Raw genomic sequence first — 12,918 nt, forward strand, 5'->3', positions numbered from 1 at the left:
TGTGGTAGTTTTCCTTCTTTTTTGATTTTTTTGGATGAGTCTGTGTAGAATAGGCACTAGTTCTCTTCTGAATATTTGGTAAAATTCATTTTAAATCTATCTGGTCCTGGACTTTTATTTTTGGGGAGGGTTTTGATTACTTCTTCAATTTCCTTTTTTGTAATTGGCCTGTTTAGTTGTTCTACTTCTTTATCTAGCTTTGGGTGGTTGTAGAGTTGTAGGAATTTGTCCATTTCTGCTAAATTGTCCAACTTTGCATATAGTTGCTCATAGTATTCTCTGATTATTCATTTTATTTCTGCTGGATCTGTTGTGATTTCTCCTCTTTCATTTATGATACTGTTTATTTGTGCTTTCTCTTGTTTCTTTGTGAGCCTGGCTAGTGGCCTGTCTACCTTGTTTATTTTTTCAAAGAACCAAGTTTTGGTTTCACTAATTTTTTGGACTGTTTTTCTAACAGCCATTTCATTTATTTCTGATTTGACTTTTATTATTTCCTGTCTTCTACTGGATGCAGCGATCTCGCCGTCTTGACTCTGCTGCCATCTTGCTATCTCTCCCTATTAAAAGTGTTTTAAATAATATTTATGACATTTTATTACAAATGACTTTTTTCTATTTTTTAGGTTATCAAGTTACTTAAAAGTTGGCAAATATCTTATAAACTCATTGCTTATATCCCTGTTTTCTAAGATACCCACATTTCTCGAGCCAGGAGATGTTCTTACAGTTTTCTCAACACAGTGCTTCTCTCCATCCATGGAAATTTGCATGTGAGATGGGACACATTTGCCATTTGAAACTAGGAGAGTTCCAAATATTCCTCCAATTCTAAGGTCTTACTTTTTTTTTTTTTTTTAAAAAATGTGTCTCAGGCAGGATCACCATATTATAACTAAAACTATTGCTGCTAAATAGGCAGAGAGATGTAGATAATTTTGGAGAAATACAATTTTTTATTTGATTCCCTAGTACATGCATATTGCCAAATCACTATTATTATAGACTGTTGGCTAGTTGTGGAGATAAATTCTGAAAACCATTGAATATTTAGCTTACAATGTTTCAATTTTAGTTCTGTCACAATTTATATAATTGTGAATATTGAGCCGTTGTTTATGTTTCTTCTTTATGCTCTTTCATGGGTCAAAACATTTAGTATTCCCTCAGATTGTTGGGGTGGAAACATTTGTGTCCATTCAAAAAAAAAATGGAATTTGCTCATATAAAGTAGCAATGTCATTCTTCTGCTCTGATGATAAAGCTAATGAAAATGCAGCACAAAATGCCCTGGTGTCAGACTTGCATTAAAGTGCTGAATGTGAAAGTGCTTAGCATCTAGACAGGAATAATAAGCATTGTCTTCCCTCCTTATACTTCCACTTTTGTATCAGTTAGTTTTGTTTACTAGCTTCCAGGGAAGCCAACAGTTAGGTCAGATGATTCTGACGCCACCCCGTTTTGCCTTCATGTGTGAACAACTACAGATAATATCACATAACCTACATTTCGATCAAGGCTCTATTTTGCTTTTTTTCTCTATTTTTGCTGTTAATACGAAAGTGCTGGCCCAGATGGGTATTTTATTTCTCATAGGTGTAGGGAAGACTCTTATTTGGGAATTACACCCTTTCTAGCATTTCTCTGCTCCTTCATCAAAAATACCTGACAAGGTTGTGCCATACTCAGCATCTGTCACATTTTAGACATAGGTCTCGACAGGAAGGACAAGCACATCATTTTCATTGAGGAGGGCTGTGGTCTTTGCTTTCCTGACACTCTGGGGATAATGAAAGGCCAGGGCCTCTTGGCCACTGCTCAGGGGGAGGGAAAGAGTCTGCAGACACTTAGTGTGTCATTGACAGTGTTGTTGAATGTTACAAATCAGAATGAAGGGTTGCAAAACACAGTTCCGAAATTTACAGGTTCTGCTTTGAAATGAGAGTCTTTCTACCAGTTTATCATGACACTAGGCTTGCTTCAAGGCAGAGGGAACCATAAATACTGAGGATGAGAGTGAATCTGCAGTTTGAGCATTTTAATTCAGAGAAAGTAAATATGTGAACCTCATAGGGGCCATTGTCTTCTAGTGATTTCTTTCGTTGTCATTTGTCATCTGTCTGGAAGGTGCTAGAAAAACAGGTGGTGAAAGCTTAGTACTGGACTTTTTTGGGGCAGAACACAAAGAAGGTTTGGTCATAAATTTCAGATTAATTAAAGCTCGAAGAAACATCTTCAAGGAGAATTTTCCCACCCTTAATTATTATTTTATTCAGGTAAAATTAAAATGTTTAGGATGTTAGGTTTTCTGCCATTCATGTGAGTTATAACTCTCTTTATTCCATTGTAGTTATATCGCCCCGTGAATAGGTTCATTTTGGTATTTATTAGAGTTTCTCTTGCTTTATTTTAGAGATGGTTTTCCAAGAACATTAACAAAGTTGGGTAGTCTTTCTGGGCATGGTGGTGAAAAAATACATAATTTTAAAGTTAGCAGTAAAGTTATATCTTGCTCTTCCTCTTTATTCCATTTAATAAAACATAAACATTTACTGGCCCATTTCCTGTGTGATTCTTTTCAAGGTGGTTCTATGATCTATATAAATCCTTTTTTTAAAAAAAAAGATTATTTATTCATATAGAACTGGGGTACAGGCCAGAGATACAGAGGGTGAGAGGATTCACCAGGAACAGAGTGGGGAGCAGAACAGGCAGATCGACGAAGTACACTGCTGAGGGAGCAGTCGGCGGGTCAGGAGAGGTCTGCCACGCCATGTGGTCACCTCCGGGGTGGGGATAGAACTCATGTGGAATTGGCTTAAGCTTCTTAGTGAAGTGCTTTAACCCGCTGCGCCACCAGGGAGGGCCGATCTTTGTAAATCCTTTTATGGTCTCTGGGTACATGTTTAGCTATTCTAGCCATTTAGGAGAAATACATACAAAATCCAATAAAATTGCAACATAATAGAGTTATAAACTGCAACATAATAGAGTTATAAATTGAGGGGCAAACTACTGACCACTAAGCTTATATTGACCTTGGAACTATTTGATATGGTTGGTTTGATGGTTGAAATGTATAAGCACATTTAAAATATTTTTTAATAACAATTACAATAGATGTTTCTAAATCTTATATTTTCTTAGCCCATCAATGGCCATATCCTTAAAATTTCCTCTCAGTGCTGGATAGTAGAAAGGAAATGAACTAGAATATGAGGATGGCCTACTGTTCAGTGATATGGTAAAAGTTTTCTGTATAGCTAAATTAATGTATATTAGATAATATGTAGTAGTACATATACTAACACCCTATTGAGAAGCCATGTCACAATATTCTCTAATTTAAAATGTTAATTTTAGTGGTTTTCAGAGTATTTATAGAGGTCCGCAATGAATATCATAGCTTATAATTTTGTCACTATCATTTCAGAAGATTTTCATCACTTCAGAACAAAATGTCATACTCATTGGCAGTCTCTCAACCTATCCTCCCTCTCCATGTACTTATCTTTCCTCCTTCAGTTCACCACAGATATCCTTTCTGTCTTTGTATATCCTCTTACTCTAGATAATTCAGATAAATGATGTCATTTACTATGATCTTTTATGATTGTCTTCTTTCACATAGCCTAACATTTTTGAGGTTAGTTTATGTCATCACATCTATCAGTCCTTATTCATCTTTATTGCCAAATAATATATCACTGTATGAATATGTTATATCTGTTCATTCATTATTCAGTTGCTGGATATTAGGTTGTTTCTATTTGTTGTCCATTATAAATAATGCTGGTATGAAGAATCATATGCAGGTGTTTGTGTGGATGTTTTCATTTCTCTTAGGCCTTATTTAAGGTATATCATGTGACAACTTTATGTTTAACCCCTGAGAAAATAAAGTCATTTTATTGGTGATACTTAACAGATACTGGTTTTTGCTTTTAGAACTTACTGGAATGTTCATGCAATGCAGCCAAATCAAGATGTTGCCCATTCATTTAATTGGGTCTTATAAATGAAGGTGATTGATCCAAAGAATAAATAAATCAAGTTACATTTTTTTTTTACATACTAAACATCTTATTTTCTCATGTTATATCACAACTATTGTGGCCATCACCTTTTGATACCTTCTTGCAGATTAGGGTATGTGGTTTACTTTAAGATACAGTGTTAGCACAAGAAGATTGCAAAAGATTTGTCTTAGTTTACTGAATATTTGTAACTTTAGTTGAACAAACTCTAAACATAATCAAAAGTGTAAGATCTAAGATTATTTTGAATGGTAAAGGATTTAGTTCTCAAGAAGTTTTGAGTCTACTACATGTTTTTCTCAGAAAGATTTAACTGGGCTTTAATGCTCATGATTTAGAAGGGGAGAGAGACCATGACATTGTAGGTGATAAGAAGCAAGAGAAAACGGGCAGAGAGTAGGTGGGCAGGGAGGTCAAGAAAAACACCTTGAAAAGAAATAAATATTGTTGACAGTGAGAAACTGGCAGGAAAAGAGGGAATGCAAGGGAATATACTGAAAAACAAGAAAGCACCATATGCCATACCATAAATTTGTTGATAAGCCTCAATGTGTAAGAAATCAAACAACAAAATATAAGTGAGGGTGGGAGGGGCTAAGGGTGTTTGGGATAGAGTAGCAGATAACCTCAGATCTTTACACATGCTTTAAGAGAACTACTTTTCATCTATTTTATTTTAATTCTGAAAAAAATAGGAAAGGAGAACCACTATGAAAGACTGAGAAATAGAAGTAGTTATGGAAAGGCTCATTCTCATTAAAACATTAATGGAAAAAGTAATACCGTATTTTAAATTCAAACAGTTCTATATTAAAACTTTCCCTTTTATTTTAAAAGACATAAATGCCCATTGCAGAAAATTTGGAAAATCCTGAAGAGTATAACATAAAAATCAATAGTAATCTTACAACCTAGAAACAGCCATTTCTAACACTTTGGAATGTACTATTTTCATATTTATTGCTGGTTATATAGTTGAAACTAAATGTGGTTGTATTTATAAAGTAGAGATTACACTATAAAGATTTCTAAAGATTTTATTGTAAAGATTTTGCTTTTTTATAATTAATACTGTGTTAGAAGCATTTTTTCCTGATTCCTAACATATTCTCTGGGAAAAAAGATTTGCTACACAATTAAAGTATTTCACCATTAAAATAAACTGAGTGGTTTATAAAATCTCTTACATATGGTTATTTTATGACATTCTTTTATTCTTATACAATATAAATATTTAAATGTCAGAAGTGAGTTTTTGACATGGATAAACTCTCACTATAGTGATGCATGAGTGGATACATTAAATTAAGTGCAAAAAGGAAAACTGTGTTTACAAAGGAAGAAAGTATTTTATTTTTGCTTGGACTTTCTAACAATCCACAAAAACAGTAGAGGAAATTGCCAAGTAGAAAGGTGAATTTTTATTATACTAAAACTTAAGCAGCAAGACATTCTCAAAATGTTAACAACAAAGTAAAACAAGGCAGAATAGTCACAAAAATGAAATGTTGATATTCATAACATATAAAGGGCTAATATGTGATTTACAAGTTGTAGTAGAGCTCCCCTAATATCATAATAAAGTAAACCAAAACCATGAGCACTCATTGTTCAAATAAAGTCAAATACTTGTAAAACTGCTAAGAAGTATTTATTAGTTGTTATTAAAGAAAGAATACTAAAAAGAAATGGGATATCAATTGTTGCATTGCCACAGTCATTTAAAACCCTTCATTTTCGGGGCCCTCCCCGGTGGCCCAGCAGATTAAAGTGCAGCACTAAGAAACTAAACTCACTTCAGCATGAAATCAATCCCTGCCCCAGAGGTGACCCACATGGCGCGGCAGACCTCTCCCGTTCCGCCCCACTGCTCCCGTCAGCAGTGTACTTCATCAGTCTGCCTGTTCTGCTCCCCACTCTGTCTCTGGTGAATCCTCTCACTGCCCCCATACCTCTAGTCTGTACCCCAGTTCTGTATGCATAAATAAATGAAAAAAAAAAAACCTTCATTTTCAAATCATGGAGAAGCTTAGCTAGAATGTACTTTTCTTATTTTCTTAGTGCTATTGCAGAGCAGTCAAGCCTTTCTTGGAAGCAGTTTTAACAATATATAGTACAAGTCTTTTAAATGTTTTTGCTCGCTAATGCAATCTATGAAATTTTCAAGCAACTGGCATAAAGATTTATGATTACAGATACTCATGCCAGCCATTTTTATACCATATCACGTATTCTCATTATCGTAAAATAATAGCAATAAGGGGTGATAAATAAATCATGGAACCTGTATATAAAAAAATATTGTTGTCCCACTAAAAATTATACTTAACAGAACATTTTAAGACACAGGTTTATTCATGTTATATAGGTGGTTACACCAGAGAATAAAATTTCCTATAGAGTAGGTCACCAAATATTTTTTTTTAAGATTTATATATTTATTTATTCATACAGAACTGGGGTACAGGCCAGAGATGCGTAGGGTGAGAGGATTCACCAGGGACAGAGTGGGGAGCAGAACAGGCAGATTGACGAAGTACACTGCTGAGGGGAGCAGCGGGCGGGTCAGGAGAGGTCTGCCGCGCCATGTGGATCTCCTCTGGGGCAGGCGGGGATCGAACTCATGCGGAAATGCCTTAAACTTCTTAGTGCAATGCTTAAACCTGCGCCACCAGGGAGGGCCTAGGTCACCAATTTTTATATCTATCTATATTGGGAGAGGAAGATATTATATCAAGTAAATAATAAAATTTTCCTATAAAAGACATTTCCATTTCACCTAGATAACTTAAATAAAAAAGTACTCATGAGATAATTGAACTCTATGTTTTGTTTTTGTTTCTAGGATATTATATAATTTTTAATCAACAGATATCCCTAAGTTAAGAAATTCATAGGCACTTTGCAACTTTCAAATCTTTCTCCACCCACTCACCTCAGAGATATTCCCACTCTCCTTGTCTCTTGGCTGATGCTGTGATTATTTACCTAATTGAAGGGAAAATTGTATTTGACCTTTTTTTCCCTGAAGAACCAATTCCTGCACAAGCTGGTTAATCCTATGCTACAACTTAAAAGTATGATGTAGATAATTCTAGGAGGTAACATTGCACTTCACCAGCCATATTTGATTCACATAGGTCATGAACAGCTTTGCCTCAATGAGCCAGGCCTTTTGTAGATAAGGCCATTTCCTTCATACCACTTTGTAACAGATGGGTTTCAGTGTGTTGAAATATGGTGATAGTGGATAAGAGATGCAAATGTAACCTATAACATGGCCCTATCTTGAGGACCTACAGGAGTCAACCTCACATAGGTTTTCATTTAAAGGCACTCTAAGGAAATTGATGCACATAGTGTTAAATAGGCTGTCCTCTTTCTGCCAGATGGAAAAATAATTCAAGATGAGTTCCAAGTTCCACCCTATAGATTTAACAGCATCTATTGGTGTAAGTCATTACCCTATTCCCTTCTTATTTCTGCCATGCATATTGATGCAGCAGCCTGCAGCACCTGAGCAATACACAGTGATGCTACTAAAATAGTTAAATAAAAAATGAGTGCTGCTGTTTGGGGGGGGAGATACCAAGGCAAATTGCTAAAGGATAGGAAGAATTGAATGGACCTTGATGTAAGTTCTGAGTGTGAGAGACAGGGTCATTTCTGGTCTGAATCACTCAAAACAGCTCTGAAATGCTGGATGTAGTTAGCAATATTCAGGGTAGCAAAGGCACAGGAAAGGACCTGTCTGAGGATTCCTACAAGGCAAGATGATTAGATTGTCCTGAGTAAATCAAATGAGATAAGACTTAGGATAATATTACAAGACCTTTAAATTACATAAACTGTTACTTATTTTAGTATCATCTAAAATTAGGAATGTTGTTGTAGATCTTTCTTGCCTTTGGCTTCCATAAAAAGCTAAGCTGGGGCCCTCCCTGGTGGCGCAACGGGTTAGGACACAGCACTGCAAGCTAGCCTCAGCCCCTTCAGTGTGAGTTCAATCCCTGGCACCGGAGGTGACCCACATGTCACGGCAGACCTCTTCTGACCTGCCCACTGCTCCCCTCAGCAGTGTACCTTGTAGATATGCCTGTTCTGCTCCCCACTCTGTCTCTGGTGAAGTCTTTCACTGCCCCTGCACTTCTGGTCTGTACCTCAGTTCTGTATACATAAATAAATTAAACTTAAAAAAAAAAAAAAAAAGCTAGGATGATCTCTGAGCATTCAATCCAGAAACGCTGTGCTCATTAGAGCACAAGTTCAAAGTACCCATGTTATTATACTAAATAATAATGCTCAGATACCCTATTTCTTGTACTTCTGTTATAAGATAACAAAATACTCAGACTTTAGGATGTTTTGACTTATTGATAATCCTACCTCTATAATAACATTGGTTGATCCATCTGCCACTACTGTTCACCTCATCTCCAACTGAAAAATGGGTGACAAGAATAAATCTTCAACAGTCTATAAAATTGATGGTTCTATGATGAAAATATCTTCAAACTGTGACAAGTGACATGAAAAAAATATTTGTATTCTCAATGGGGATTTGCTGGCTTTTTATTTCTTTGATATCACCAGACGTGAGTACATTTTGTGAGTCAGGGTAGAATTTAATTACAACAAGGTTTAGGAAACAGCATAATTTTGTTAATGGAATTTTAAGGATAAGTGGAAATTAACAAGAAAAAAACATTTTTTTTTCTATTTGCTTTTTTGTGGAAAAATGCTTTTGGAGAGGTAGTAAAGGCCCCAATTTACAAGGATTTTAACAGTGAGTACTAGTGGAATCAGGATCCACCAACATCCTATTATGCTGTGCCTCGGTGAAATAAAAATGAGCCTCAAAATGTTATTTGTGGTCTAATAGGAAAAGCCTCAAGTTTCGGGTGTTAACAAGAGTTGCATCCTGAAATTCTTTCTTCCTGTTTCATACATAAGTCTGTTCTTTTTACATCAGAACCACATGGAACAGAACAGAAGCATGGTATCTGCCAGAAACTCCCAGGGTTGTCATTCACAGCACAATATTTTATGTGCTTGAGAGATGATGTCTTAATCCACTACTGCATTTAAAAAACAAATTTCTTTTTATTCTCCAAAGCTTCAGATTTGCTTAGTCTGCACTGTTTGCATCCACACCCTGTTTTCCCCTATAATCGTATGACCTTAAAACACCCTGTATATGTGGAGTGAATTGAAGGGAACTTGGAGCTCAAAACCAACTAAGATCAATTTTCTCTGGTTAAAAAAAAACAAAAACAAACAAACAAAAAAACAGAATATCTTGCCAGCTCTTCCTTTCCATGAAATGAAATCTGAGAAATTGGAGAAGTCCCTGGTTATGATTGTTTCTTGGACAGATTTTAAAGGGCCTTTGTACCATTTGCCCAAGTTCATTCCCAGTCCCATTTGGTAGATGGCCAGGCTGAGTTTGAAATCTTGGCCATCGCTGTCCGGGGGCTGCATATGTAGGTATGGCACTGGAAGCAGCAGTGTCAGCTGCAGTCTTTGTTTGGAAACCCATGAAAGGGAGAACAGGACAGACTGGCATTTAGGGAAGTAATTTCCTCAGTCTAATTGCGCCTGTTAATTAAAACTTCTCAAGCTGTCACTTTGGGCAGTTGTGGAAGGTCCTGGTAACTAGAGAGAGTGAAACGCTGCTGTGCTATTGACTGACTGTTTGGGCATGTTTGACAGAGACTATCTTCCCAAGGGGTCATGGTTAAAGAATTGTTTTTAGTTTTAGGTTTTATAAACAGCAAGAGTCAAGTTACTTTTTTTTTTTTTTTATAGATTTATTTATTTGTGCATACAGAACTGGGGTACAGGCCAGAGGCTCAGGGGCGGTGAGAGGCTTCACCAGAGACAGAATGGGGAGCAGAACAGGTAGATCGATGAAGTACACTGCTGAGGGGAGCAGCGGGCAGGTCAGGAGAGGTCTGCCTCGCCATGTGGTCTCCTCCGGGGCAGGCTGGAATCGAACTCATGCGGAAGTGGCTTTAGCTTCTTAGTGCAGTGCTTTAACCCGCTGCGCCACCAGGGAGGGCCCAGAGTCAAGTTACTTTTAACCCTTTGCTTCTCTTCTGCCAAAACAGCCCATAGGTGTTTTCTGAGAGCTGTCCACATTACAAGAACAAACACACATATTTTGGGATTGATGATCACATTTCTGTTGAAGAATTCATTTGTTGTTGCCCACTAATGTCAGGTGTGATCTGAGGATCAGATACTTGTGGGATCATCTGCTCACTCAGACATTTCCTGGATATGAAACTTGCAGGACTTAACTTTCTGAAACTTTTGCCTGAAATGCAGAAAATTTGAAACACAGTAGTACATATCCCAAAATTTCTAGGACTGAATGAGGTAATGAGTGAGATAACAAGTATAATTAATAGCAGCTATCTCTTTTATCTTCCCTTGTCTTTTAGAGTTGATTAAATTTTGAGGAAAGCAAAAAGCATTCAAAGTGAAGACTTATAAATGAGGAAGTATTTACTCTTTATCTTAAAGTAAACAGAAGCCATGGAGTAGTTCATATAGTTTGACACATTCACATGATAGAATTCTTTGCAACCTATAAAACTTACATTTTAATGAACAGTCAGTGACACAGATATGCTCATATGAGAATGTCTGTAATTATTTTTTATTTTTGAAGCAAACTTCAGGAAAGTCTGAGATTTTTGTAAGCATGATAATGTTTCTTAATTCCTGCTGGTAGTTATGTATGAAATTTTTTATTACTTCTGTGATCTATGTTTAAATGCAATAGGTAAAGCTTAAAAAGAAATAAAATATTTAAATTATGGTAAAATTATGAATGGAATGATTTTCCTGGATGGTGTAGAAATGACTTCGGGATCAATTTTGAAAAAGAGTTGATTCCATTACTTAAGCAGTGACAGTAGTTTAAACAAGGGCCAAAAGTCGTTTGTATTTGAAAGAGCCAAAGTCATTTATACCCAGGAGTTCTTATAGTTTGATATAAAGATCATTTTGTTATTTTTAAATAGCCTTTTACAGAACTCATGGCAATGTACCAGGATGGGGCAATGTACCATTCTGGGGAAAAGGACACATGTTCTTATTTGAAATGGCTTAGGCCCCTGCACTGTGCTGGCTAATTCATCATCTTTTTAGTTCTAGCCTTTCCAATGCTTGAGGAGAATCTACAAGTTTAAAGATGAAGGAACTTGGGTTCAGTATTGTTCTGTAATTGCGTTAAGATTAGCAGGAAGGATGTGGAAAAACAGAATGGAAAGGCCAATCAGACTTTCACACCCTCCAAATTATTTTCACAAAATTGATAGTAGATACTTCAGCTGTGTGGGCCAATGTGCTCACCATTGACCACCTGTAGTCATTAAACTAAGTTGACTTAAAGTGAATAAAATTCAGAAGTGTTTTCTTGGGCACAATAGTCATATTTCAAGTGCCCTGCAGCCACATGTGTGTATAGAATTGATCTGTGCCAATGTTGAATATTTTTATAATCTGAGAAGCTCCCACGGCAAGTGTGTTCTTCCATACATGGAGGAGATGGCTGAGAAATGCTCCGTGATAGAGAAAGTAGGAATCAGTCAGGGCAAAAGGGGTACAGTTCATTTTTAGTATCTCAACTTTTCCTTTCAGATTCTCTAATCCTCATTCTTGACCAAATACTCCATGTTCTGGTATCTACTCCCTGCTTTCTGTGATCACCCATCCTGAGTTCTGCATTACAGGCTTTGTAGACTGTGTGAGACCCATTGTTATTTGTTTCCTCTCCCAGAGAACAAGGGATTTCCCAGGTCTCACCATAGAGGTCCGATGATAAAATGGATTGGAAAAATTTTTCAGTATTAATGCAAATAAGTTAATGGAGATAGATGGTTTTAAATTTGTTTAATTTATAACTCTCTTTAAACATAAATTGTTTCTGATTTTCTGTTTGAGAGAGGCAAAGGGATATTGAAAGAGAAGGGATTTTGTCTTTGTTTTTTAATATTGTGTTTCCTTTAGCCTTAGTGGGGGCTCTTTTTTTGCTGGAAGAGATAGAGTTAGCACATTGTAAGGCTATGAAAATGATTTTGTAGTTAGACAAAATAATTAGGAATCTTAATAATTAAGTGAACTTGGGAAGTTAATAAACTATAGCACATTTTTTTTCAATGTAAAATGGCAAATATATAAATGTTTTGAAGGTTAAATTATCTGAAGTTAGCAGTGAGTTAAGTTAAAACTTGTGTGCTCCATAAGCACATTCCTCATTTAAGGAATGTCAGAGAGGAAAGTTTGGTATCTATGTGTTTTAACTTAGATATTAGCCATACAGTAGCCTTCGCATGGGTATGCTCTAGATTACAGAGATGTAAGCAGAAGCTGGTGAATCTATGATGGGAACGTTGTCTGTATACTTTGAGCCTGGCTACTGTTTGGACCCTGAAGATTGTTTACAAACCTAGGTTTATGTCAGACAATCTCTGCCAGCCCAGCAATCTCATGTTGTGTTCTTACTTATAGATGTTACAGGACCTGTGTGTATTGTCTCAGGAAGTTAGCAATGACTGATCTGGAAAGCGGGAGCAAAGACACTTAGGATAACAGTTATATACCAATGCCTGCACTAATTACTTTTGATGATTTTTCTCAATGGAACTTTAATTATAAGGCATGGTTTTGATCGTGATTAAAGACAATTTATCCTCTGAATATTTGCAAGTATAAGGACTATTTCATGATATATGAATACTACCCTTCAAAAAAAAAAAAAAAACAGTAGGGTGTAGGGCCCTCTCTGGTGGTACAGTGAATTAAAGCACAACACTGAAGCTAGCCATTCCCACTTCATTGCAAGTTCCATCTCTGGATCTCTGGCCAGGGA

The sequence above is a fragment of the Condylura cristata genome, unplaced genomic scaffold (genome assembly GCF_000260355.1).
Source record: "Condylura cristata isolate star-nosed mole 26May11 unplaced genomic scaffold, ConCri1.0 scaffold00011, whole genome shotgun sequence".
Lineage (NCBI taxonomy): Eukaryota > Metazoa > Chordata > Mammalia > Eulipotyphla > Talpidae > Condylura > Condylura cristata.